Source organism: Dendrobates tinctorius, unplaced genomic scaffold, assembly GCF_039654945.1.
Source record: "Dendrobates tinctorius isolate UK_male_01 unplaced genomic scaffold, ASM3965494v1 ptg000086l, whole genome shotgun sequence".
In the NCBI taxonomy this organism is placed as follows: Eukaryota; Metazoa; Chordata; class Amphibia; order Anura; family Dendrobatidae; genus Dendrobates; species Dendrobates tinctorius.
The window spans coordinates 50473884-50501298 of record NW_027361754.1 but is presented as its reverse complement, the minus strand read 5'-3'; the positions used below and the strand labels follow the sequence as shown (position 1 = coordinate 50501298).

The 27415-nt window shown below is 42.2% G+C and overlaps 1 protein-coding gene and 1 long non-coding RNA gene across 2 annotated transcripts in view; one reads left to right on the top strand and one right to left on the bottom strand.

Moving 5' to 3' along the window:
* PLCH2 (phospholipase C eta 2) overlaps positions 1–27415 on the top strand; it is an 891775-nt gene that overhangs the window by 509763 nt on the left and 354597 nt on the right. The gene's annotated exons all lie outside the window — the stretch shown is intronic.
* Positions 3295–27116, bottom strand: LOC141097887 (uncharacterized). Its single transcript, XR_012234077.1, has 3 exons — positions 26981–27116; positions 5177–5271; positions 3295–3430 (listed from the first exon to the last, which is right to left on the bottom strand). It is a non-coding gene; the product is annotated as an uncharacterized lncRNA (long non-coding RNA).

Here is a 27415-nt window from a genome sequence, read left to right as displayed (position 1 = left end):
ACACATGTCTAGTCAGCATGTGACCGCATGTATGTAAATTACCGGCACGAGAGAATCCTGACAGCGTTCAGTGAGCACTGTGAGAATTCAGACGTCTGCAGTCACATAGAATGACTGCAGACTCAGCACAAACCTGGAAAACCCCTGTAATGCTCCTGATATAAATGAAAATATAAGAATTAGTCAGTATCATAAATAATATTTACATCCAGGTACCTTATAGATGACGTCATCTCTGGAGTTGTTCTCCTGCTTTTCTTCTTGTCCAGACCCCTTGATGAGTTTTCTCATCCACAGCCGTCTCTGCAGACTTCCATATTCTCCGGTCTTCTGCAGCAAATCTCCACATGATTCCCTTAAAGATAGAAGTGTCATTATAATGCTCCTAAATAAAAATATCTGCAATACAGTGTATATTCTCTCCTCACACTATTCCCCTCCCTCCTCATACTGTCTCCTCTAACATCCCACCTGTTCACCATACTGTCTCCTCATATATTTACCCCCGCACTCTGTATACTGTCTGCTCACACATACCCCCTGACTCCCCATACTGTCCATACATCCCATCACCCTCACTCCCCATATTGTGTCCACATAGATTTTTTCCATCGCTACTCATACTGTGTCCACATACATTTACCCGTTTGGCTCCCCATACTGTCTGCACCCATCCCCCACTCACCATACTGTGCCTGCACCCATCCCCCATATTGTTTCCTCATACATACACTCTTCATTTGTTGTCCTCAAATCTCTCCACACACATAAGTATCCCCCATCCCCACTCCAAATCCTCCCACACATTAACTATCCCTACTCCAAATCCCCCCACACATTATGTTCCCTTATCCCCACTTATCCCTATAATGTCCTCAGGTTTCCCCCCATAATGTCCTCAGGTTCCCCCATAATGTCCTCAGGTTTCCCCCATAATGTCCTCAGGTTTCCCCCATAATGTCCTCAGGTTTCCCCCATAATGTCCTCAGGTTTCCCCCATAATATCCTGAGGTTTCCCCCTCCACCCCCCATATGTTCCTCAATCTTTCTCCACCAAATCACATTAATATGTCTGCACCCTGGGCCTGGCCTTGCTCCGAGTCCTCCTCACACACTATCCTCAGTAAATTAACTCCCCCTGCTCCCTCCCTATCCATTCCATGGGACTCTGCAGGCAGCCATCCCCCTATCTTCCCTTGCACAGTCGTCGGTGGTGTCTTCAGCTCCATTACCCGTCTGGAGCACTTACCGCACCAACCGCAACGCTGCCTCAGCTCTCCTCTGAAGAGCCAGTGTGTGACGTCGCAGCGTGATCATGTGACCTGATCACACTGCTGGCCGCTGGCAGTGGCGGCGCAAGGGCGCAGCAGCGCTTACACCTTCACAACAAGTGAGTCAGAGACAGAGTCTGTCAGACAGTGTGTATGTGTACTAGCGTCTGAAGACGCTAGTACACAGACGCGCAGCACTTTCTCTGTGCCAGCTGTCAGTTTGACAGCCGGCTCAGAGAACGGGAGAGTCCGAGTGTGGGGGCGGCAGAATGCCGCCGACGGGGAGTCTCCTCCTTTGACCGCCGCATCAGGCAGCCCGATGGCGCCCCCCTGTCGGCGGCGCCCGGGGCAAATGCCCCGGTTGCCCCCCCTGGATACACCCCTGCAGTCCCAGACATATAGTCCGTTATGGGTTTAGTTAATAAAGGTAGAACATGTAGATCAGCTCATTTTCAGATTGGAGTTAATCACTGAGAACACTAGATGATTTTGGCATTTATTCTCTTTGATGGATGCCAGTGTCAGGCCATGCATTTTGTAGGTTGATGTGACCTTTCTCATAAATAACAGATTCTGCAATGTCCCAGGTTGTGACATATTAAAGAAATGAAATCCGATGAACTAATCAAATTGCACTACTAAAGATAGGAAGGCCGCCTTATATCTCCCTACATCCACTTTCCAAAACCCTTAAATCAATACCTAAGCTCTTTGTTTTGTAGCACTTCTATAGAGAGGAGTCCTGCGACAACTCGGAGTGCATTTAAACAACATATGGTTCTTAGTAACACTTTTTTATTAAAAAAAAGCATAAAAGCCATCCCACCAGCGGCAAGGTGACCCTATGCTTCACTCTAGGCCTCATCAAGCCAGTGCCATGATTCACTGTAGGCATCATGAAGCCACAGTCATGCGTCACTGTAGGCACCACCCAGGCAATGCCTTGCTTCACTGTAGGCATCACTAAGCCACCACCATGCATCACTGTAGGCTTCATTTAGCCACTCCCCTCCTTCAGTGTAGGCATCACCAAGCCATGTATCACTAGAGGCATCACTATGCCACCGTCATGCATCACTGCATCACCGAGCTATGTATCACTGTAGGCATTACTAAGCAACTGCCATGCATCATTGTCAGAATCAATTGACCCCTGCCATGCTTTGCTATATTCACCACCAAGCCACCTCCCTAATTCATTGTAGGCATCACAGAGCTACCACTATGCTTCAATGTAGACATCACTAAGCCACTGTCATGATTCACTATAGGCATTACCAAGCAACCGCCATGCTTCACTTTAGGCATCACTGAGCCACTGCCATGCTTCTCTGTAAGTAGGTTTTTTTCCCCATTTGTGTGTCATTCTTCCTCCCACAGACACACCACTGACCAATAGACCAAAAAAATCAAGTTTTGTTTGCTTTTGATTGGATTACTGCAAACAGTAGAAAGTTTGCACATTTTGCGAGTAATTTGCAATGGAGGGTTTAATAAAATTAAAATACCCTTAATATGTAAATGAAGCCATTTATAATAAGAGACATTGTACACAAGTGTTTTCACCAAGCAACTGGAACATTAGGAAGGTAAAAGTGCCCCGAGGAGTTTATGTGCAAAGTATCAAATGTCTAATTGTAAATGTATGACCAACACTATATAGGCAGCGTACAGACTGTCCTCAGTGTTACATGGGAAGAATACAATAGAAACATGGAATAATATTCTCCAGAGATTTCTGCATTTCTTTGAGCACATAATACACAACTGACAAACACGACAGAGACAGAACTTTATAGATTTCCCCAGCCCTAAGTGAAAGTCAAAGGTTTGTCAAAAATCTGTTATTCTGTTTTGTCTTCATATTGAACAGATAATTCATAAAATATGTATCTAAAAAGCCCAGATATTAACAGGGCGATCATTATCTCTCTCATAACAATAATGGAAACTGCATTATTTCCACAAGAAAAGATTTTACAAAACATAATATTATAAATGTATAAATAAACCACAAAATATCAAAGTGAATGTGTTTTTCTTGCCGCTTCTCCTAATCTGTTTCATTCTCCATACTTTCTTGTTTAATCGGATTCAGAACACAGGATTTGTTGACAGCAGCAGGAGATGAATGTGTTGATCTTACTGGAGAAAGAGACCTGTAAAATAGATGGGAATTAGGGGATGTTTACCCAGGGCAGATTTGTTGCTGAAATTGCTGCTACAGGGTGGTAGTCGTGACAAGAGGCTTTAGAGTTCTCACACCCTGGCGCCCCACAGATGAAATACAATGTCCCTTCTGCTGCATGTGCAGCGTGCACAGCAGTACACTCACATTTACTGTCAGAGTCCCCTCGGCTTCTGTCACTCCGGCTCCCAATCCACGAGCTCCACAAACCACTTCAGAGACAATGTCCTTTTTCAGCAGTTCAACTTTACTGAGCAGTAGGGTATCCATTACCCATGCAGCACAGTGTACACAGAGGGGCATGTCTCAAGCTTTCCCTGTCTTCCTGGCAACCTCTGCCTAGCTTCTGGCAATCCCTGCTTCGCTCCTGGACAATCTGTCCCATCTGTGCCTCTAGGCACACCAGCTTCATACCATCCCCTGGTCCGGCCCCAATAGGAAAAGGTGCCAGGCTCGCCATCTCAGCTTCATCTGCCCCAGTCATAGACCATGGATCTTCGGGTTGGTTTCTGTTCGCTCTGGTGACCGCCTGCCCACCGATCAGCCTGGGACCCCTTCTTGCCTTAGCAGTTTTATCCCCACAGCTAGCAGACTGTCTCTCTTCACTGCTGCATCTTGACTGCCTCTAACCAGGATGTCCCTCTCTATATCCTCTGCTCTATGCTGCACTGCTCTGGAGTCCCTCCCTACTTTGCTAACTAAAGGCCCTTTTACATTTAGCGATGCACCAGCGATCTGACCAGCGATCCAACCCGGTCAGGATCGCTGGTGCATCGCTAAATGATCGCTAGTGAGCTTCCACACAGAAAGATCTCACAGCGATGCAGCAGCGATACAGCGGACGATACTTACCTTTCACACACAGCGATGAAGACGTCCTCCCGCCCGCCTCCACGCATCGCTCGTCTCACACAGCAGGAAGCCCCAGCAGGAAGTTGACAACGAGAAATGGAGCCGCCCAATCTCGCGCGATCAGCGATAACCAGCGGGGGAGCCGGTCGGAGGTAAGTATCAGACATAGCGATATCGCTATAACGTCACAAAATCATTGACGTTATAGCGATATCGCTATGTGTAAAACCCCCTTAAACCTAAGCTAATAATCCTTTTCCCTATCTGTAATGTGCCCCACCAATCTAACCCCACTATTTTCTTATGCTAACCTCTATACTATCCCTAATTCTATACATAAACACATATTAAAGACATCCACATTACAGTACATTCACATTTGCAGACATTTCTGCATTAAATCTGTCATGTGTGCATGTACCCTTAGCTGTGTGATGAAGTGAGAAGGATAATGATGACAGAAAAGAAACCGCAAAATTAAGTATAGTCAATGAAAACCTCAGCGTACCAAATGTCAGTGAGATGAGAAGAACAGTACTAATTTAATATAAGTTCATGGAGGTTTGAAGGCTTATTCCAAAGAATAGGGGATAATTTAAAGAGGTATTCCCATCTCCAAGATACTATCCCAACATGTAGTAGGTATAATAGCAAATAACGCAAGCTATAAATGCAGTATAGTTCTCCTGATTAGCTATGTCGTTTACCCCATGCACAGGGCATTGCAGTAGCTTGGCATTGTAGTATAATTATTGTTTTACATCATCATCTCATGAGCCGATGTACTCTCTGACATGGTGACATCACCAGATTATACTCATGTACTACTGATTAGCACAAGGTCTCATTTCCCATTTCCACGTACCTGCTCCAACTGGATAGAACTCCTACCCTTTATAGTCTACCGTGCTGTTCACATGTCTGTGTTTTGTTGTTGTTTTTTTTTATTAAACCAAGGGTCTGAAAAAAAAAAAAAAAAATCAGAAAGACATTACAAAGTCAAGAATTAAAAAGACTCATGATTCATTAAAATCGCGGACAGCACACAAATGCTATATATTTTTTTTTTTTTTTTTAAATACATCGGCAGGTTACACATTGATGGAGTTTGTGTGCTGGCCATGATTTTAATGAACCCTGGGTCATTTTAATTCTTGACTTTGTAGTGTCTGTGATTTTTTGGGGTAGAAGAAGTTTTGCAATTTTTTATTTTTGCATAACAGAAAAATTACTGATGATAAAAACGTTCATGGGGTCCAAACACCTATGAAAATCTGATGCAAAATGCTGCTGGAAATCATTCCGTACAAGAAAAAAACAAAAACAAACAATCACCGACTTCTGAATAAGGATCAAGGCGAACTACTTCCAAAACTTTCACTGACACGGTCGTATCATAACTTCCAAAACATACAAAAGTCTTGTAGAAAATATGAATATCTGTTCCGTGCATGTTCTGCCCAAATGGTCCCTAACCTACTCTACGGGGAGATTGTCTACCTGCCACGGTGAAGAGTATGTGAAGAGACCTTGATTATTTCAGAATTGGATCCATATCCCCGGAGGAGACAAGGGACTCCCGATTAATTAATATTTTGAATAAGAAATGTGTAACTAAACATGAAATGAGAGATGCTTGTCTTTGTAGAATGATTGATTCTGCGCTCCGCAAGACTCTCAAAATGCTCCAGTTAATTAAAGATTACAGTGGCCCAGATGGGGGATTTAATCTGCCGGAGTTTTATTTCACTGCGGTTACAAATTAAAAAGATAAAATTCAGGTTAGCCGTCCCGGTAGCAATCTCAGGCTTTGTGTGGACACAAGCAGTAAAATCCCGATTTATTCCAAGATCAGACAGAGTCACAAAGAGAAATTGTGCATTTGAAGAAAATCGCTCCCAGACCCATTTTCTTTCCAATTGCAAAATATCTAGATTTAATAGGATAAAGAAAATGTTTGCATTGCGCCACGGCGATGAATGCTTGTTACTGAATGTGCCTCATTACTTCTATTTCCACTTTCTCAAATATCGGGAGTAGTCTGAGATTTTCTATAGTGTCAGTTCCTCGTGCTGAATTATAGTATCTCCCATCTCACTATAGTCTAGCGTCTTTTTTATGGATATGATTGTAATCTTCGGGGAATAAAAATTGCATACACCTTTACGGGATAATTAGGGAAAGGATAAAACAGCAAGCTTTTACTAATCTGTAATGTCGTGGTAACCCCTTCCAAGAAGAGCTGATTTAGTTTGAGATACGAACAATCGTGTTTGTCAGTGTACAATTCTTGTCTGGTTCTCAGATGCCCAGTCACAAGTCTTTATTACAACCACAAAGATAAGAAAAGTGTCACGCACAATATAGGAAAACCTAAGTGCAACATGAAGGGATAAGGGGAAGGGAGTCCAACACTAGAGAAGGGGGGAGTGAAGACCCCTAGGCAGATCTAACATCATCCTCTCTGTCCTAAACGTCCCTATATAGGTTCTGTACCTATCACCGAGCAAGAACCTAATCCCTGCCTGACCCTGGCAATAAGCCCTGCTCAGGGAACGATGGGGTAAGCACTAGTCGATGCCCACTACCACTAAAGACAGCTGGGAGAGACAAAACAAGGGGAACACTTATCTTGAGTAACCTGGGAGATGTGACACAGAGGTCCTCCAGCAACACCAAAGGGAAGACAGCCGATTGCTATAGCTCCAAGCCTCAACAGGCAGAAATGGAAATATCACTGGCGATTCCTAGCAGCAAGCTGGGAGTCTATAAACACTCAGGTTCAGGTGTGTCAATTAGAGCTGGAGAAAGGTTGCTTCTGGGTCAAGGGTTAAGAAGGAGTCTGCAAGGCCAAACGCAGAAACCTTCTGCAGCTAAATGCAGTGTGACTGTTCGCCGCTTCTGACATACCTGTGACAGAAATTGGGAATGACTTAATACATTACCTAAGAAAGAAGATATGTCAGTTGGGAGTAACAAAGTCATAAATTATTGATTCTGCCAAATTCCTTTCAAACTAGTTCTACCCAGCTTTCTATGCCTCCTGTTACAAAGAAAGCTTAACACAAAGACACCTCTATATCAGAGACAACTCCGTGTTATTGATTTTATGAATAACACTTATAAAACTGATACTAAAATACAAAATTAGCAAATATAAGTATATTTGTCTAAATAATAATCAAAGTATAAATATTTACTATAACAATTCTTTCACAGATACCGTTTCATCCAGTTTGGCAATCCTTCCCTACCCTCTAGTGCAAGATCACACTTTTGGGAAAAGGAACGGGATTTAAGTTACATAGTTGTAGATTGAAAGTCTTTCTACAATAAACAAACAAACAAAAAAACAGACTGATGGTCTGATGGCCATTTGTAACTCCTGTATCTGTCTTCTTCTGAGTGCCTCTCAGCTGATTTATGACCACAGAGCACATCAAAGTTGGATGTGCAGGAAAAAAAAATAGCCAAATGATGCATATTTTTTAATAATGCCCAATAGCACCCAATTATATATGAATTTGTGGTGCAAAGTGAGCAACCCAAGTCTAGGAGGATATGGTATTTTCCTCTTTACTTGATATATTTGATTAATTTCTTGGTTTATTTTCCTGTAGCAAAATAAAGTTGTGTTCATTTTTACTTTAGGATTTGATATCGGAATCAAAATATTACCCGTCCTAGGGCTCATCCAGACATCAGTGATTTTCTCGTACGAGGAAATCGATCAGACTTTCATCAGAGTTTGTTCTGTCTTACATTGTTTTTTCTCTGGTGAGAAAAAAAGTTCCTCAGCCTTCTCCTGTCAGTCCAAGGAAAACAGACAGTACAGTGCTGTCCAAATCTTTCACAGACTTCATTCTCAGGCATATCCTCGCGATTTTGAAGAAAAACATGTAACCAGCCCCATAGACTAACATAGGTGACTATACGTATACTTGGGCCAGCTAAGGTTGAGCCTAAATGGCGTCTTTACCTATGACTTTACCTATGACACAAGTCACGTGGCCAAAGAGTGCTTTATGCAACTGCTATATCGCAGAATAATGCAAGTGAGTGAAATTACATTGCAAGTTAGCATGAGTTTGATCAGATTTTCTCGGTAGTGGAAAAGGAAAAAATAAATAACTTTCTCCACCTCCTCTATATTATCAGTCCGTGAAAATCGAACTGCACTCGGATGTCATCCGAGTGCAATCCAATTTTTTTTTTCCATGGCCGCTTAGAGTTGAGTAGGGGAGTGCCATCCGATTCTTGGAGGTAAATTGTGCATGTAGTGATTACAGCGATTACGTGGTCTGCGGAAAAAAATCAGACAGAATAACATGGGGACAAGTGCTATCCTTTAAAACCACGGATAGTACTCTATTTATACCGCTGCCCAAATACTCATTGCCTGTGACGTGTCAGTATTTCAGTCTATCCGTGAACCAGGAGCGTCAGGATGAACAGAGCTGTAGCTCGGATGCAGAGGATTGTGATACAATATGCAGAATTGTGAAATGACAACAAAATGAGATAAACAAATATATATATTTTTTTTTAATTATTATTTTTCCTCTATAGCCACAACATCCGCATCATGTGTCACACATAGTTGCTGACCCTAATTACAAGCATTGTCTCAGTGTTTCTAGTCCCCAGTATTGAAAAGGCACTTTTATTCAGATAAAGTAATAATCCCTCTTGCGGATTAATCACAGCAGGATTATGAAGCGCATTGATTGTGGCTTGTTTTATTGATGAGCGGCAATGCTTGCACAGGGATAATTGCCTGACATGTTCACTGATCAATAAAGCTGTTATATCAGGTAGTCGGAGCACTTCTTAAGCATCCCGTTATTTGTGTACTCCATGCTTTAATTATGGATGTCTTATTGCCAGGAAAATCACCGAGTATAAATAAATCAATGGCCACATACTTAGGATCGGATTTTTTATTTTCCAGCCTGTGAGCGCTTACTTGGCAAGAGCACGTTAATCATGTGAACTAACACTTTTATTAGCAGATTATTGGAAACCTTATTTTTATTGAGTATCATCCTAATAATCCTGGTATACACACAGATTATTTGGGACAGTGTATCCTGATGTGTTCATTGTGATAGTACAACAGATTCATATCCACCCCCATGGATGTTAGATACTTTTTTTCCTCTAGTAAGTGAAAAAACTGTCCGATTTTCATCATCGCGCCAAATCAAATTTTCATCAGTATATCCATCTTTACCATCAGTGATTTTCTTGTATACTAAAAAAAATAGAAATTCAAAGCGTCTTCTAACCTTACAGCTAGGGTCACACAACCGTATATTCTCAGATTGTTCTGCTGCTTTCTAGTAGGTGCTGGATTCACAGTTACACTGCTCAGTACTGCTGTATAATGTCCTCCATGCTGCCGCGTGTGCTATATCAGGATCCCTCATCTCTCTGTGTATACTATGTATGTGAGACATCAGTCAACAGCTGGTGTCTGATCAGAGTTTGATCCGATTTTCTCAAATGTAGAGAAGATGGAATAAATGTTTTCTATTTTCTCCATTTTGACAGTCTGTAAATATGACCCGAGTGTGGTCCTACTATTTTGACTGCCCTATTGACTTGCATGGTGCGATTTGATTCTATAATGCTGAATATCTGCCCCCAACCAGACCTGTAAGACAAGAAAAAGAGCTTTTACAACACTCACCTTCGGGGCGGTCCGGTCCAAGATGTGCTGTTCGTCTTGATCCATCGCCTCCCTTCTTCTTGTGATGCCATCCTCCTTCTTGCTTCGTGTGAATGACTCGTCCCTATGCCATCCACACAGTCTCCCCGGCATCGCTCTCCTGTGCTGTCATACTGACAAGGGCAGAGCAAAGTGCTGCAGTGCAAATGCGCTGGGGCTATTTGACCTTTTCCGGCACCTGCTGTAAACATCTTAAGGCCATGATTTCTCTCTCATCTACTAAACTAATTATTCATCCTGAAATACAGCTAAAAACCCATATTGCTCAAAACAATAAGGACTGTCAGCTCACTGAGGCATTGGATTACTGCTGTATTTTGAAGTCTATGAAGAGAAAGATGTGAAGAGATGTAAAGGGCAGAGCATAATGAAAAAGGTGCAGGTACACACAGACTGTGCTGCTGCTTTCTAGTAAGTGGTAGATTCACAGTTACACTACTCAGTACTGCTTTATGTCCTCCAGGATGCTGCTTCTTTTAATCATGTACGATGAAGAAACAGGAGAGTAGGAATCCCTCGTGTCTCTGTCTTTACTATGTATGTGAGACATCATTTATCAGCTAGTGTCATTCACTGACTTAGATGAGCCGCGGTGTTGCTTTACATGGTACTCAAATGATTGACCAGGTGAATGTAGCCTTTAGTGGAACAGACAATCATCTACCTTATAGACTGACTCACATTCCTGTTGCATATTGCAGATGGTTTATTTATGGATCTCAGCAATTTCTCATTTCTAATTCACTTTGCATACTGTTGTGAGCTCATTTTCTCGTTCACCTTTGATGTCCGATGAACTCCCTCTGTTAGTGAAAGGAGGTGGTGAAACTGATTTGGATGGGAGAAACCTGTCACCTGAACAGGTGGATTGCGATTGGACATCCGGAATCTCTGAGTGGATATAAGGCAGCCAACGCCCTGTAGGGTTGCTGGTGATTTCTCTGCTGTGAGCTCTGGCCTCCAGTTCAGTTCCTGTCTTCTAAAGCTAAGTTTACTCTGTTATTGTTCTTTGAGATTTTGTCTGATTAGCTTAGTTTTGTGTTCTGCCAGCCCCGGCTCTGCTGAATTTCCATTTTTGTCCCTGATCGGTTAAATCTCTTTTGCTCTGTCTTCAGAATATATCGGAGTGCTGATATAGGGATTTTGAAGTCTAGTGACTTCAGGGCTGTTTTTCCTATCAGACGTGTTGGGACATTTTTGGTAGGGTTATTGTGGATTGCAGCCAGCATCTTTTCTGTCCTTTCCTATCTAGTTAGTTGGGCCCCATCGTTTGCTCTGCCTGTCTGTCTGTGTTTGTGTTTTAATCTGTTTTCACCAACAATACATGTTGGTGGCTGTCTATTGCTTTGGGGTCTGCTCTGGGGCAATTTAGATTTCCCCTTTCTTTCTTTAGGCTTATTTAGTTCTCTGGCTGTGAAGAGGCATCTAGGACCACCGTAGGAACCCCCCACGGCTACTGTTAGTTGTTGTGAATAGGATCAGGGGTCTGCAATCCGCTAGCTACCAACCTCTCCGGTTTTCTGTACTTAGCTTGCATATTTGTTTTTTCCTCCTCCAGTGGCTCATTCATAACAGCATACTGTGCATGACGCGCCGTGGGGGTACTCGGTATCGGGCCCATTGACTTCAATGAGGGATGTCACAGTGGCTGTGACCCGGTCCGTGGCCCCAGGCGGTCAAATGAAAAAGGATGTTGTTTGTTGTTGTTGAAGAGTAGTAAAATGGGAATAAAGTCTATATATGAATACGTGACGCCACCTGTGGTATTCTGGTCAGAGGTGACCAGCGCTGCGGTGATGTTCCCCTGAGACTGTTGGGGTGTCGCAGCTGAGGTGAAAATAGCTCTCCACAGGTAGAGCAGTAGTCCCAAGACTGTTAAGAGTTGTTTTAGGGATGATGTTGTCATGCGGAGTGGAGGATGTAGCAGTGCTGAGTGCTGGATGTAGAAAGGAGATAAGGACTCAGTTAAATGCAGTTCCAAAGGGCTTTACTCAGTATCTGGTGCACACAGCCCTCCAGGTCAGGGGTCCGGTAAACCCCCGGGTAGATGAGTACACCCCTCCAACACTCCCTGTCAGTATATACCTTCCTAGACCATCTCCTTAATGCTGTTTTAACTCCTTCCTATCAGCATCTCACAGTCAGTGTGCCAGGCTAGCTGCCGCGGATCCTGTCAGAATACGTAACTCAGGCGATTTCTTGATCCTACGTGGCAGCCTTTCCGGAGAAGGTAACTGTGGAAGTTCGCTGTGGCCCATACAGTGACCACAACTGTCAGCTTGCTAGTTAAGTTCAATGTTCACTTCGCTAGGCTAGGGGCCGAGACCCTTCTGCGACCTAATTTCTTCCCCCACCTGATGGCTATTAGCGTGGGACTCTAGAAGAATCACTCCTTCCTTCAGTGAGCCTTCCTTTCCAAGCCAATCAGTCCAGCAGCTCCTCCTGACAGGAGCTGCCCCCAACACGTCCTTCCACTTGCTCTTCCCCTCAGGGAACCCCTCAGCTCTCTTCAAATCTCCCACTGTCTCTAAGCTCCGCCCACTCGCTGTCAATGATTGGTTGTTCTAAATCACTCCACTTTCTAAGCTCCTCCCCTTCTACCTACCTTCCCCACTAACCCCCCCTCAACACCCTTTCCTAGCCAGTCTGGGATGAGGCCATCCTCCCGAAGGGTACACCCAGATGCCCTGACTAACTAGTGTGTGTTGGGTGCAGTGTTAGGAGTGTGGTCAAGTGCCCCCATCTTACCCGGTCGTGAGATACCACACCTCTGGATGAGGTGCAGTACCTCTGTTGCCACTGGACCCACAAGTACTAAAACCCCAGTGCACTAATTCACTCATTCTGCTACCAATCCATTTCACCAGTATTAGGACACTTTAATTGCTGATGACATTACTCTAGGATGAAGGAACCATAGGGGTCGTCCAGGGTTAGAATAACACAAGCTGCTTTAATTAAAAAAAACAGCGCCACCCTTGACCATAGGTTGTGTCTGGTATTGCTGCATGGAAATTAAACACTGCCAGTTTTCCCCACAGTTTCCAATTGATCGCTGGGCACCCCAGCCAGTTAAACTAGTATTGTTAAGGGACGCTTCTAACAAAATAAGGGTTGTCCCAAAGCAGAAAAGGAGGATAAGCATATCTGATAGCTTTACACTTTTTTGTAAACCCATTCACTACTGTATCAAAATACAAAGTGTGAATATAGCTGTAATTTACTCTAACAATTCCAAATGGCCGGTGGAGAATATAATTTTTATATTCGGTCTTGTGTAAGTGATATTCACACACTTCCATAGCAATTTTGTGTTATGGCTAGTGTTGAGCATTCCGATACTGCAAATATCAGGTATCGGTCGATAATCACGGAATCGGAATTCTGATACTGAGTTCCGATACTTTTTGCATATCGAATACCGGAATCGGAAGTTCCCATAATGCAATGAGCCAGTTTGATTTTATTCAGCCAATGAGGAATCCTAAGATATGTGGGCACATCCTGTTATGCATGTAGGCATGTTAACTAATGGCATCGCTGTGATTGGCTGCGAGCAGACCACCCAGCTGCTCCTCCCCCAGACACACACTGATCAGTGATCTATGGAAAGTGAAACTAGTGAGGGAGGAGGAAACGACCAGTTCTCATTTCAATGCCAGAACACTCCCCCCTGGACGTTTATCTTAGAAGCAAGAGATGATATCTTGGAAACCGTGTAGACTAGCCACAGAAGGGAAATTACTTATTGTCAGCATTCTGCAGCCTAGATATCCACTGAGATTATGTCAAAAGCCCGGACAACCTTTTCTGTTATATATTTCCACCAAGTTGGATCGCCCGCCAGGGCTGGTGGGGTACTCGGTACCGGGCCCGTTGGTTTCAATGGGAGATGTCACAGTAGCTGTGACCTGGTCCGTGGCCCTGGGCATTCATTGTTAAAGGAAAATGTTGAACGTGTGGATGATGATTAAAGTTTATGAGTGAATGATTCGTGACGCCACCTTTGGTGTTCGGCAATGAAGATGTTAAGCCGACGCTGCAGACAGATCCTCTGGGACAGATGGTGTGGTGCAGCTTTGATGTTGTGGCCCTCCACAGGTAGGGCTGTAGTCCCAGGGCAGTGTAGATGGAGAGGTAGTGAAGAGACATAGATGGTGCAGTGCCAGGCACAGAGATGTAGCAGTGCTGAGTGTGTTGGCGCAGGAATAAGTGGAGGACACCAGGGCATGTAGTTCCAAAGCTTTACTCACAGTCTGTTGTGCATACAGGTGCCCGCATCCGTGTCGTGTCCTCCGGGTCAGGGGCTCAGTCAACCTCCAAGCTAGATGAAGCACTCCGTTCCAACACTCCGCCAACATGCGCCTTTTCTGAACGTCTCCCTCTATTGCTACACAACCCCTTTAACATAGTCAATATCTTTGTAACTCCGAACGTCTTAAAAAAAAAAAAAAATTAATTCCTGCTATTCCATTTGATTGGGCTAAACCTCTATGCCTTTAATGTCTCCTCCACCTCCCCCAATACATTCTACATTATTCTTAGTTGTTTTCCTTCATGTAGAATTAACCTACAAGGAAAGTAAGGGTTTATTTTCATTCCGATATTTGTGTCCCATTGACTTGCATTGGTTTCCAGTATCGGAATTGGCGATATCCGATATTTTTGTGGTATCGGTCCGATCCGATATCGGAAGGTATTGCTCAACACTAGTTATGGCTTAATACTGGCTAATGTGATCCAGACACCGAGCAAGACACTGAAATGCGGTGTCACATTTGATATGCTCCTACAAAGAACAACAAAATTAAGACACACTTTGACAGTAGAGCGGGACGTGTAAACAGTGATTGATGAAGGAAGATTGAGCAATCTGCCTATGACAGTCTGGGAGGACAGAATATTACATACTGACCTTGGATTATACATTCATTGTAAAATGTGCAACAAAGATGGTGTAAGAACAGCTTAAAAGGAATATGATTCTTAGAGGCATTCAAGATAAACTATTGTTCCCTGTTATTGGGAGGACACTGACTGCTGTTTTGTTTTTTTTCCCCAAACAGACTTAGGGCCCCGTCACAAATAGCGAGCTCGCTGCTGAGTCACAATTTTGTTGACGCAACAGCGATCTCACCAGCGAGATCGCTGTGTGTGACAGCGATCAGCGACAGGCCCCCCTGCCGGTATCGCTGTAGGAAAGCCTTGAACATTTTTTTTGGTCGCTGGTCTTCCGCTGGCCAGCACATATTGCTGCGTGTGACAGGCGGGAGACCAGCGATCAGCTGGTAACTAAGGTAAATGCAGGGTTTCTAAGCACGGCACTGTGCTTAGAAACCCTCTTTGTACCTTAGTTACTAGCGGGCTGATGCAGGGAGCTGGTAACTAAAGTACACATCAGGTTTCTAAGTGACGCACGTCCCTTAAAAACCCGATGAAGCTGTCTGTCTGACAGCTCACCAGCAATCATGTAGCGACTCACCAGGGATCCTGACACATTGATATCATTGTCGGGATCGCTGGTGAGTCGCTATGTGTGACGGGACCCTTATACCAAGTGATTTCTACCCCATAATCATTGGTATACAAAGGCATCCATACCATATGTGCAACCACCATAGCTCGTAACAGTCCGTGTGAGACATGACCACGAGTGACCTATGCAGCCTTGAGAACAAGGCTGCATAAGTCACGACCAGTCATATCACGGCTCATTATTCCGGCTCTCCGGCAGAGTACAACATGAGACCCGGCTGTGGCTTCTGCCCCAGTCTGTGTTCTCAATAGATGCACTATTTGTGGAGTGGCTAAGTGCTGATCTTATTGGGCTTGGAATGGACCAATATCCATTGCCCTTCCAAGCCTAATAATATCAGTTCCTAGCCATCTGCTTTGCCTTAGCTGGTTATTAAAAAATAGGGGGGGGGGGACCATTTTTATTATTATAGTACACATCCAAATAAAAGATACTAAAGACAATACATTGTCACAAGAATTTTATCTGTATCTCACAATTTTTTATATAAAAATATAATTACAAACCAATGCACAAATGGTGTGCAGGGGGCACAAAGAGACATAATATGGCCAACAACAAAACACACATAGCATTCAGTAAATGTTAGAAAGTCAGTGATATGATCCAAGTCAATATATATCATAAAAATAAAGTACACATATATATATATATATATATATATATATATATATATATATATATACACACACACACATATATTCACCCAAATATGCAGAAAATGTGAAAATATATAAAATATAAAGTGTCCTGTGCACAAATAAATAATTAATTATATCCCATAAAATAGTGTGAAAATGTTTTATTTCAATATGCAACCACCTAAAAAAAAATAAAAAAGTGCTCAGTGCAGAAAATATATAAGGGGCTATATAGCCTTCATTGCATATAAATAAGAAATAAACAATAAAATAAAATATTTAAGTGCAAAAAGAATGACTTAACACTGCTGGATCACTGCTGACTACCAACACAAATGTTGCGGTATAATTAAGTGAATGGAATAATATCACTTCATGTGGTTACTGACCAGAGTCTCCTCCTGCCCCCTGCACACACCACACTCCAACGCACGTTTCGCTCTTGCTTCGTCTTGTGACAATGTATTGTCTTTAGTATCTTTTATCTGGATGTGTACTATAATAAAAATAGTCAGCACTCTGAATATCTTTGGTTTTATATCTTTTTGATTATATATTTTTCTATTGTTGGTATCTTTTTCCATATAGGTATTTAAAAATAGGGGGACCCCACATCATTTTGGGAGGTACCCCCCATTTTTAAATAACCAGCAAATGCAAAACAGACAGCTGGGCACTGATAATAGGCTAGGAAGGTCAATAGATAATAGCCTCTTCCCAGCATAATAAGACCAGCTCACAACTGTCTGCTTTCCCTTGGCAGATTATTAAAAAAAAAAAAAAAAAAAAAAACAACACTAGAGGGGACCACACATCATTTTTTTCATTTATTAACAAATACAGGAAACAGCACACTCAAGGCACTGTTCCGCTCCTCCACTTCAACCTCCGCTTCCTGTTTCAAGATTATTATTTTTTTATTCTATGTTATTTTAAGTAATTTTCCTATCCACACTTTGAGCCATTTTACAACAAAGTTTGGGTCCCCGTTCATTTATATGTCGTTCGGGGTCCAGTTCGGGTTAGGTACTGGTAAACAAACTGAAATTTGGACTCAAGTTCAGCTGAACATAACGAACCTGAACTTCCACACGTTCACTCATCCTTATTCATGAGTAGATTTCCTCTACTCCAAAATTTAAAGGAGCCCTAAATGCATAGGACACAGCTAATATTTCAAAGCTACATAGGTTGAAAACAGACCAAGGTCCATCAAGTCCAACCTTTCTCCACCAATTATACGTTTTGATACTTAATTAACTATAACCCACAATGTTATGTGTATTGAGGAAATCATCCAGCCCTCTTTTAAAAGCTGTCATAGCGTCTGCCATTACTACCGCCTATGGTAGGGCATTCCACATATTGGTCATAAGTGCCCTTAAGTGGACCCACATTGCTTTAATGGTAGAACACCTTTGTGATATAGAATGTGATGACACGTCATGGGTCCTGCCTTGCTCTACAATATAAAGCACTGTTCCTTTGCAGTGCTAGGGTCCAGGGATCAAATGCCACCAAGGACAACATCTGCAAGGAGTTTGTATGTTCTCCCCATGTTCATGTGGGTTTCCTCCTGGCTCTCCGGTTTCCTCCCACATTCCAAAGACATACTGATAGGGAATATAGATTGTGAGCCCCAATGGGGACAGTGATGATGATGTCTGTAATGCACTGAAGAATTAATGGCGCTATAGAAGTGAATAAAATAAAAAGCCTCATGCACACAAGCATAGCTGCAAGATATCCTTATCCATAGTATTTCAATTTCCGCATGGCCTTCACTATCTCTATCATTTCTTTCAAATTAATTCCATGCTCCATCAGATGCTGGTTTACAAACCTTTTCCCCTGAAGCATTGCAAGGTAATACAGCACTATACGGGGGGGACGTGGAGTGTCTATAGTTCTGCAATATGGAGACGCAGTGTCCCTCTGTGTAGTGTCTATGTGCAAGGCTCTGCTTTGTGCTTGAGGCTTAACATTTAATGATAGTACTAAATTCTGAATACTTTTTCCATATGAAAACATAGAAATGGTTCAATTTCTAGTTGCAATTTTTGAGGAATAGAACATTGGATTTGCTCTTTAAATTGTTCTTCATTTACAAGGCAATTCTAATTTTCTTCCTCCTAAAGGTCTGAGGTTTGGATGAAATGCCAGGTAAACCTTCAGGGACAAATGTTTTGTATGTGGTACTTCATATCCGGAAGATAATAATAATGTTTAACTTGTACAAAGAGTAAAAAAAAAAAAAAAAAAAAAAAAACAAAAACAAAAAACATGATGGACAGAATATGGAAGCAGGACATAATTATATTGGTGAAGAGTATTCGGTGTACCTTATTGTGGAGGAATACCGGACGGGAGGCACTATAAATCGGTAAATGACTCATAATAGGATATCACAAGAAGAAAAATATGGTACTGTGCAAAAGTTTTAGGCAGGTGTGAACAAAATGCTGCAGAGTAATAAACCTTTCAAAAGTATCTGTTTGTACTGTATTCCTCAGCATTGGGGACACTTAACACTGATGAAATCTAAATTTGCTGAAATGCAGCCCCGAACTTGCAGGGACCCTTCACTATGCTTCACTGTTCCTGCAGACACTCATTATTGTGTGCTCTGCAGCCCTTTGGCAAGCAAAATGCCTTCCGTTACAGAAAAATATAATCTGCCTAGAGCACCTGCCTTCATTTTCTGCATAGTTTAATAGCTTGGTCTTGTTTCCATGTTTTTTGTCCAAAATTCTTTCATGAAAACCACTTTGGGCCAGACTTCTCTGAACAGTAGGTGTGTATAGCAGATTCTCCCAAGCCACTTGCAGTTCTGAGCTGATGGCACTTCTTGACATCTTCTGATTCAGAAGTGAATTATGATATGTCTTTCATAAGCTGCCGTAAGTTTCTTTGGCTGACTACTGCATCTACGCGACTTAGCATTGCCCATTTCTTGGGGTTTCTTGAAAAGATCTTGAACAGCACAATTTTAAACCCCTGTTTTTAAATTTTTGCCTGTATATACCTTGCTGATGCAGTATAACTACCTTATGATTTATTGCTGTGCTTACTATTGCCTTAGTGCATGACCTGTGACATGAAACTTTCTTGCACAACCTTACCTTTAGTGCAGATTTTGGCTGTTAAGCCTCCTACATAGCTATTTCTGTTTCAGTTAATGATAGTATTTCAACCTATGTATGGAAATGATCATTAGCACCGATTTAGTATAACTGGTTACTCATATACCTGATGATGGTCCTACAAAATGTTTTGTATGTGCCCTAATGTATCTAAAGCAAGTAAAGCCAATAGCCTTCATTAAAAAAAATCTACCATTTTCTGTTGACCGTTCTCATGTACATCATCACTTATGTGTCACCATAGTCACATTACATACAAAGCCAATGTAGTCTAATTGTAACATCCATATCTGTGCTTGTGCCTTCCATTTCTGCTCTTATTACTAGGCTGTGCTGCAACACTGGTGCAGTGCTGTTTAACATTCTGGAACTTGAGGTGCTGTCTAGGCAGGGAGCTTGAGAGTTAACTCATCAACTTTAATGTCTTATTAGCTCCCTTCTCTAAGCCTTGAGTGAAACATCTCACTGTTTAAGGTCGGGGTCAGACTTGCGAGAAACTTGAACGAATCTCACACATCAATACCCGGTACTGCTGCTGGCATTCGGGAGCAGAGCGTGCAGCTGCATGTATTTCTATGCAGCTGCATGTTCCACTCCCGAGTGTCGGAGGCAGTGCCGAGTATTAAGATGCGAGACTCGTCCGAGTTTCTTGCATGTGTCATCCCTACCTAATACAGTTTCTCTTTGCTTTTAATTGCCAGTTATAAGTTATACTTAGGAGGTATTCAGATGACCATATAAAATGAACCGCAACACAGTAGCCGGCAGGTCTCCTGACCTGAGCAGGACAGCTTTGTATATATTTATATGGTCACCTGAATGCACCATTACTTTGGTTTACTCCTGATTCCCAACTGTTTTTGATTTCCCTACAGCTTCTCGATTTTTTCTGGTCTTTGATCTTCTGGTTCTGACCCAGCATTCTCAGGGTGTGTGCACACGCTGCGGATTCGCAGCGGTTTTGGTCCTGCGGATCCGCAGCAGAAAGCTGCGGTGTACAGTACCATTAAAATCAATGGAAATTAAAAACCGCAGTGCAGATTTTTCCTGCGCGAATTTGTTGCGGTTTCAAAACCGCAGCATGTCAATTCTTTGTGAGGATTCCGCTGCAGTTTGGCACCTGCTCCATGGCAGGTGTCAAACCGCAGGCTAAACCGCAGAAAAACTGCAGATAAACCGCAGGTCTTTTGACCTGTGGATTTTACCTGCGGTTTTTGACAAATCCGCGTGGAAAAGTTAGCAGGACAATCCGCAGCATGTGCACACACCCTCACATTTCTCTGCCAGCTCACTCTGCTGGCCAGCAGCCTCTGTGTGGACTTAAAAGCCAGGGTGCCCCACATAAGTCCAGATCCATTTATGAGGGTTAAAAGGGCAAATCTACTAGACCAAGTAGCTAGTGCAAAGCTTGACCATGGAAGCCCTCTTAAGAGCTACCAGCCTTGTACTGACAGTGCACCACTGTACACTAATCTGTTTTGTAATTATTTACATCAACCAGCATATTTAATGCACTTTAGAGCTCTAAGTCCTATGGTCTATTAAAGGGGTATTACCATAATTTAAACTTATTCCCTATTCAAAGGACAGGGAATATCATACAGATTGCTGGGGGTCTGATCCTGTGTACCCCTAGAGATTCAAAGAACGGGGCTATGGATGCCAAGGACTTGGCTTTGAGGAGCCATACCTTGAATGGAGCAGAGGACATGCTCAACTTTCATTCCATTCATTATCTATGAGACTGCTGGAAATAGTTAAGTGCTGTACTTCGCATTCTCCAGCAGGGCTACAGAGGAAAAATGGAGCAGAGCTTGAGCATGTGCACCTCGGCTTCATTCCGGACGAAGGTCTGCACTGTCCAGTTTTTTGTAAATCGACATCTCTGTACTTGGGCTTGTTGGGGGATCCAAAAGTTGATCGTCCAGGAATGAGTAAACTATCTTCCATTGAATGGATTGGAAATAACATTAGATTTTGAGAATAATCCCACTTTTCTGTCTTTCCTATCAAGATTTCAATGTCTCCACATGATGAATTACATTGAGTCATACAAGGCAAAGGAAAAGTAAGATCATTTATTAGGCCCAGATAATGAACAGTGTTAGAACATCCGTCAGCATATCTTTGGAAAGATTAATGTTAAAGAGTATATATCTGCATGCAGGGCTATTGCCAGCAATTTCTGCCATCAGCGGCTCAGCGATGACTCCACCAAGATGGTCGCAGTCTGCACGGTTTGATCTTCACCTCCCAGGCTGTGAAGTCAACAGCAAATCATGTAACGATAGCAAAGGTTTCTCGGAATAGAGAAGAGCTGCAGATTATTTCCATTTGATAGTTTAATGGATAAAATGCCAAAGAGGCCAGGCTAGTTTTCTGCCTTCTAGGAACCAGCTGTGCAACAAGCAGAGTCCCCGAACGTTGTGTGCACGGACGTCCTCTGAATGGGCCTTTGTCGTTGTCAGACCCCGCTTCATATTAAGATGCTAAAATTGCATTGCAATCATTTTCTATAAATCTGTTTTGGACATGTCAACCTTCATAAAACAAATCAATATTGGATAATATATAATTAGTGATGAGTGAACATGCTGGGATAAGAGGTTATCTGAAGCATGCTTGGGTACTAACCAAGTGTCTTCGGCGTGTTTGAATACTATGTTCTAGTCTAGTCTTTTTTTGGCTTACTTTAATACTTTACTTTTGTACCTTTGCAGCCAAGACATGCCCTTTTTAAGCCTTGAGTAGTCATAGCTCTGAAGAACCTGTTCTGTCCTATCAATTAGAATGGGTATTGTGCAATGCTTCATTTACCCTGTGAAGGCACTGCAGGGAAATTAATAACTTATTGCTAAGTTTCCTCCTCACACATTACAGACCTTCAATTTGTTGAGGTACTGTGATAATAAAGGATTTTCCAAAGGAGACAACCCTTTTAGCCCCTTAAAAGGGGTTGTCCAGTCCAAATAGATCATTCTGTATGACTGCCGACTTAAGACCCTCCCCCAACAGATGCACCGTGCACTACGGGGCTTCATTCGTTTCTGGGCCAGGACTGCATGGTATGTATGAGTTATACATACTCCTAGCAAAAGTCCATCCAGTGGTCACGGCCTCATTCAATACAATGCTGCATTTCCGTGTAGCGACTGAAAACTCCTGAAGACTTTCCACCGTTTCCTTGCACAATCCCTAAGGGTTAGTTCACACTAGGCTTTTTTCAGCGCTTTTTCTGCAGAAAAATCTGATCTCTTGGCACGAAAGAAACTGCAGAAAAAAAAAAAAAAAAAAAAAAAAGCATGTTTTGCAAATTGTCTGTTCAGAGAGGAAGAGGACTAGAACTCTAGTGCCACCTATTGGAAGTAGCAATCCTAAAAGTCAATGTTGACCCTTTAACGAGCCTTGTTACAAGACTTAGGATAAAAGCCAAGCCAGAATCTCAATCTGCAGACACTGTTTCGGGGTACTGCCCCTAGTCAGTGCAAAGTGCGAGATCTGGATTGGCTGTGAGAGAGGCATCAGACCAATATCCAAGAACTAACATTTCTCCTTGCGGAGAATGACATGCTAAGCATGTCAAGGTGAGAAGAATTAAAGGGAATCTGTCACCTACTTTTGGCGGGCTATTAAAATTAGGTCGGTCCGGTCCGATGGGCGGTGTTTCCGATCTTTGCCACCTCCCCATCCTTGGCCGCCGTCCGCAGTTTTTTCATGAATACTAGTAGGTGTCCGCCATTTTTCACACGTGAGCTACGAATTCTTGGCTCGCGCACGCGCAGTATGCTTTGCCCAACTGCGGGCAAAACCGAAAAGCCTGACTGCGCATGCGCCGGTTAACAAAGTCCTGGAAGTATTTTGCTGTGTTCTGGGGCCTAGTTAACTGGCGCATGTGCAGTAAGGCTTTTCAGCTTTGCCCGCAGTTGGGCAAAACATACTGCATGTGCTAAGAATGCTTAGCGCATGCGTGAAAAATGGCGCACACCTACTCCTATTCATGAAAAAACTGCGGACGGCGGCCAAGGATGGGGAGGCGGCAAAGATCGGAAACACCGCCCATTGGAACGGACAGACCTCATTTAAATAGCCCGCCAAAAGTAGGTGACAGATTCCGTTTAAACCTGCAATGCTCCTCTGGGAAATATGCTAATTATACCAAATTGTCTCTTCAGAGAGGAAGAGGACTAGAACTCTAGTGCCTATTTTTTGGCATGCTAGATTTGTCTCTTGTGCATGGTGATAAAGCTTAGTGCAAAAAAAGTCCTATTCAATAGAATCAGGTTTTGGGAAAAAAAAAAAAAAAAAGCAGCAGAACACGATACCTGAATTTTTGCTGCAGATTTTCAGCGTTTTTTCACCACCCATTCATGTCAATGGGTGAAAAAAAATGCTAAAAAAACACATGAAAAGTGACATTCATGCTCTATTGTGCAAAAAAAAAAAAAAACATGCTACGCGCAAAATACTGATAAAAAAAAAAAATCAAGATGTATGCATGTGATTTCCAAACTCAGACCTAGGAGGTACTTTAAAACACAGCTGAAAATTTGCATTAAAAGAACGCATAAAAAAAAAACAAAAAAAAAACACCTAGTGTGAACATACCCTTAATATTACAGGGAAAAGCTGTAAAAAGTTGCAAGTTTCGAATCCTCATCAGCTGTTTTCCTGCAGGAATAAGAGATTGTAGAAGGACGGCAGCGACACAGGGCTGTTGAACGCAGCCTAAGTATGGTAAAATATTAATTTAGTCCCCAAGTTCACTTATTATGCCTAAAAATTAATATTTCCACACATCTACGCTGTTAAACTAGATCTTCATGCGTCCACTTGGCTCACTATTAATATCACGCTCTTCTGGGCATTTGTAATTGGGTACGCTTATCTTTTTGCCTACTGGACAGTTTTCTTTATTATTCTTGGGGGGAGCAGTAGCCCGGCCCAGGAGAACCCGTTTACATAAATTAGGTTCTCTATACGAAGCATGGTCGAGGTGGAATGCATCCCATACAGATCCCTTGTTACGCGTCATATAAAAAAACAGCACATCCAGGCTCCAGCGCTAAAATACCTAAAAATAATATTGGAGTAAGTGAAAATCATCATTTCAATGACAATGTATCGTTAATCTGCTCTCGGTGCCTGGAGGAGGGGAATTCACTTTTCATTTTTTCCTATAGTAGAAATTACTAAGTGGGAAAAAAGAAGCTTTTCTCAGATGGGTGTAAACGTGGATGGGAAATATTCGAAATAGGAGGGGATTTAAATAGTAGAACTCTTTAATTTCCCGGCGGCACTATTATCCAAGTATTTGCTCGCGGAGGGGAACAACTGCGCCGAAGTCAGGCCCATGAGATGAATACTATTAAACTCCATATAGCTGACGACAGTTTCATATAATTTTCATGGACACTTTGCTGTTGAAAAAAAAAATTCTTATTGTATCATCTAGATGCAACTACAATCCAGTGATCACATTTTTTATTTTTCCCCTTTACCTTTATATTTTGGCATGATTCTATTTGAAGTTAGTAAAGATTATTTAGGGCTCATTCAGACATCCGATTTTCACAGATAGAGCTCGTACCTGTGATAACCTATGAGACCGTTCACATGTTCCGATTTTCATCTACCGTCACATAGGAAAAAAAATGTTTTCTTCACTTAATAAACACTTGGACCAAACTCTGATCCGTTTTTCTCGTATGCGTCAAACTGATTTGTTGATGGTCTGGATTAGTGTTCACGTTACGGCCTCATTCAGACATACAGGTGTTTATTGCATGCGAGAAAAAAAAAAAAAATTGAATCCAACAACTAATGAAAAACAATTTATGAATTTTTGGGCCATTTTTACCATTAGTTTTTCTCATATGTAAGAAATAAAACAAATGTCAACTGTGTCCTACCCAGTAAAAAAAGAAATACACACAGCACGCAGAGAACACTCAGATGGCGTCTGTTTCTTCACGGGTCCATATAGATTCCAGTGGCGAGTTTGATCCATGACTCGGATCAAAAAAAAAAAAAAAAAAAACCCTGGATATTTCCCTTTTTTCAGTAATCTATTTACAAGAAACACAAACAATTGACCACCCCATAAACTATGAGAACATATTGTATACGTGAAAAACAAATAGAACGCATGGTCAAATCATGGACTCCTGAATGAGCTCTTAACCCAATGGTTTTAGCTACAGAGAGTGACGAGGCTCAGCTGTTGCTCATTCAGACGTCCATTTAAATCGGTCCAAGACCAGACCACAATATATGGACTGGCCATGGCTCTCCCGTTCGGAGCGTGACAGCTTCATAGCAATACATGAAACGGTCATGCACTGGTCAGAAGAGCTGCGGCCAGTCCACGCATTAGTGGTCTGTGTTCGGAACGATTGGTATGGACGTCTGAATTTGCTAGAGATGGAATTAGGCCGGGGTCACACTAACCGACGCAAAATACGGTCCGTAGTTTACAGGCGTAATACGGATGATTGACCTCAAAATAGTGCTAACACCAACACCTCCCAAATTTTACACATCAACCCTCATCTAATTACTAATGAAAGACATACAAAAAAAAAAAAAACATGAAATGAAATGAAATGGTTTACTGTATGTAAACCATGTGTCATTTCATGTTGGGTTGGGGAATGATTTGACAAAAGCCGGCAATTGAATTAGCGGCTATTCTGCTATGAAGAACTCTGTGAAAAAAAAAAAAAAAAAAAAAATTATATATATATATATATATATATATATATATATATGTGTCTCACTGACATATATACACACACACATACATACACTGTGTCTATATCTATTCTTTCGTTTGTGTTATAAAACCTGTCAGTGTGATTTTACTGTATAGCGCACTGAATTGCCGGCTTTTCTAAAAGACACCGGGTGCGTATTTCTCGCAAGTCACATGTGTGGTCCGTGTGTAATCCGTATTTTTTGCGCACCCATAGACTTGCATTGGCGTATTACGGGCGTAGTACGCTGACAATCGCAGCATGCTGCGATTATCACGGACTGTAGAATACAGACGAGAAATATACGGCTGTTGGGAGCTGCCCCATAGAGAATCATTTGTCCGTGTGTAATGCGTGTTTTTAACGCCTCTCACTTGTCCGTATTCCTCTCTAGTGTGACCCCGGCCTTAATCTGAAATCATGACTTTGGCCCCGATTCATCTTTTCCGTTTCTCCAGTTTGCTCTTTAGTCTCTAAATTTTCTGACAATTTTTTTTTTTTTTTTTAAGCCGACTTTATTTTTTTTGTGTTGCACATCTCACTCCAGTCCCTGCCTGAAGTAAGATTTCTGGCAGATTTTTTTATTTTCATTTTGGAGCAAATGAAGACTAACGTGCAACATTTTAAAGAATTATGTGCAAAAGTGGTTAAAGGTAAAAAAAAAAAAAAAAAAAAAAGTTTTTTTGCATTTACGCCAAAATCATGAATCGAGGGCGCCATTTTGATGACAAATGTCATCAAATACCACAAGACAAAAAAATGTAAATAACGAATTCAGCCCTTCTGGGTTTGTGTGCTGTAAACGTGCACAATGGACCGCACAATGATAGCGCGCTGGTGCATGTGAGAAATGTTTCTGCACTTACCGCTGGTCCACATGGCAAAATTTCTGCATCATTATTCTGTGTGTTTTGCAGACGAGACAATGCTAGTTTTCTAGGCAGGCAGTTCTTGCAAAGTCAACCATGCAGACGAGCGCGTGGAGCGGAACGCAGACCCTATCAATTCTACAATTTGCGAACTTGACTGGACAAAAAATTGCAACATTCATTGTGAACATTGCCTAAAGCCTTTCACCTGCTGTCTGGAAGTGTGCAGGTATATCAAAAGTGTATCCCTTTAATAAACCTGACCTTCCTGTGAGGTCAGCAGCAGCTGTGCCACAACATGGTGATTGCAGGAAAATGGCTCTGGATGTCCAGGCGACTACATACTGCCAACAATGGTGCGATACACTATGCTCACTGGTTTGATGAGGTTTAAAAAAAAGATTTGCAGTGAAGGTAAGAAAACTTCTGCAG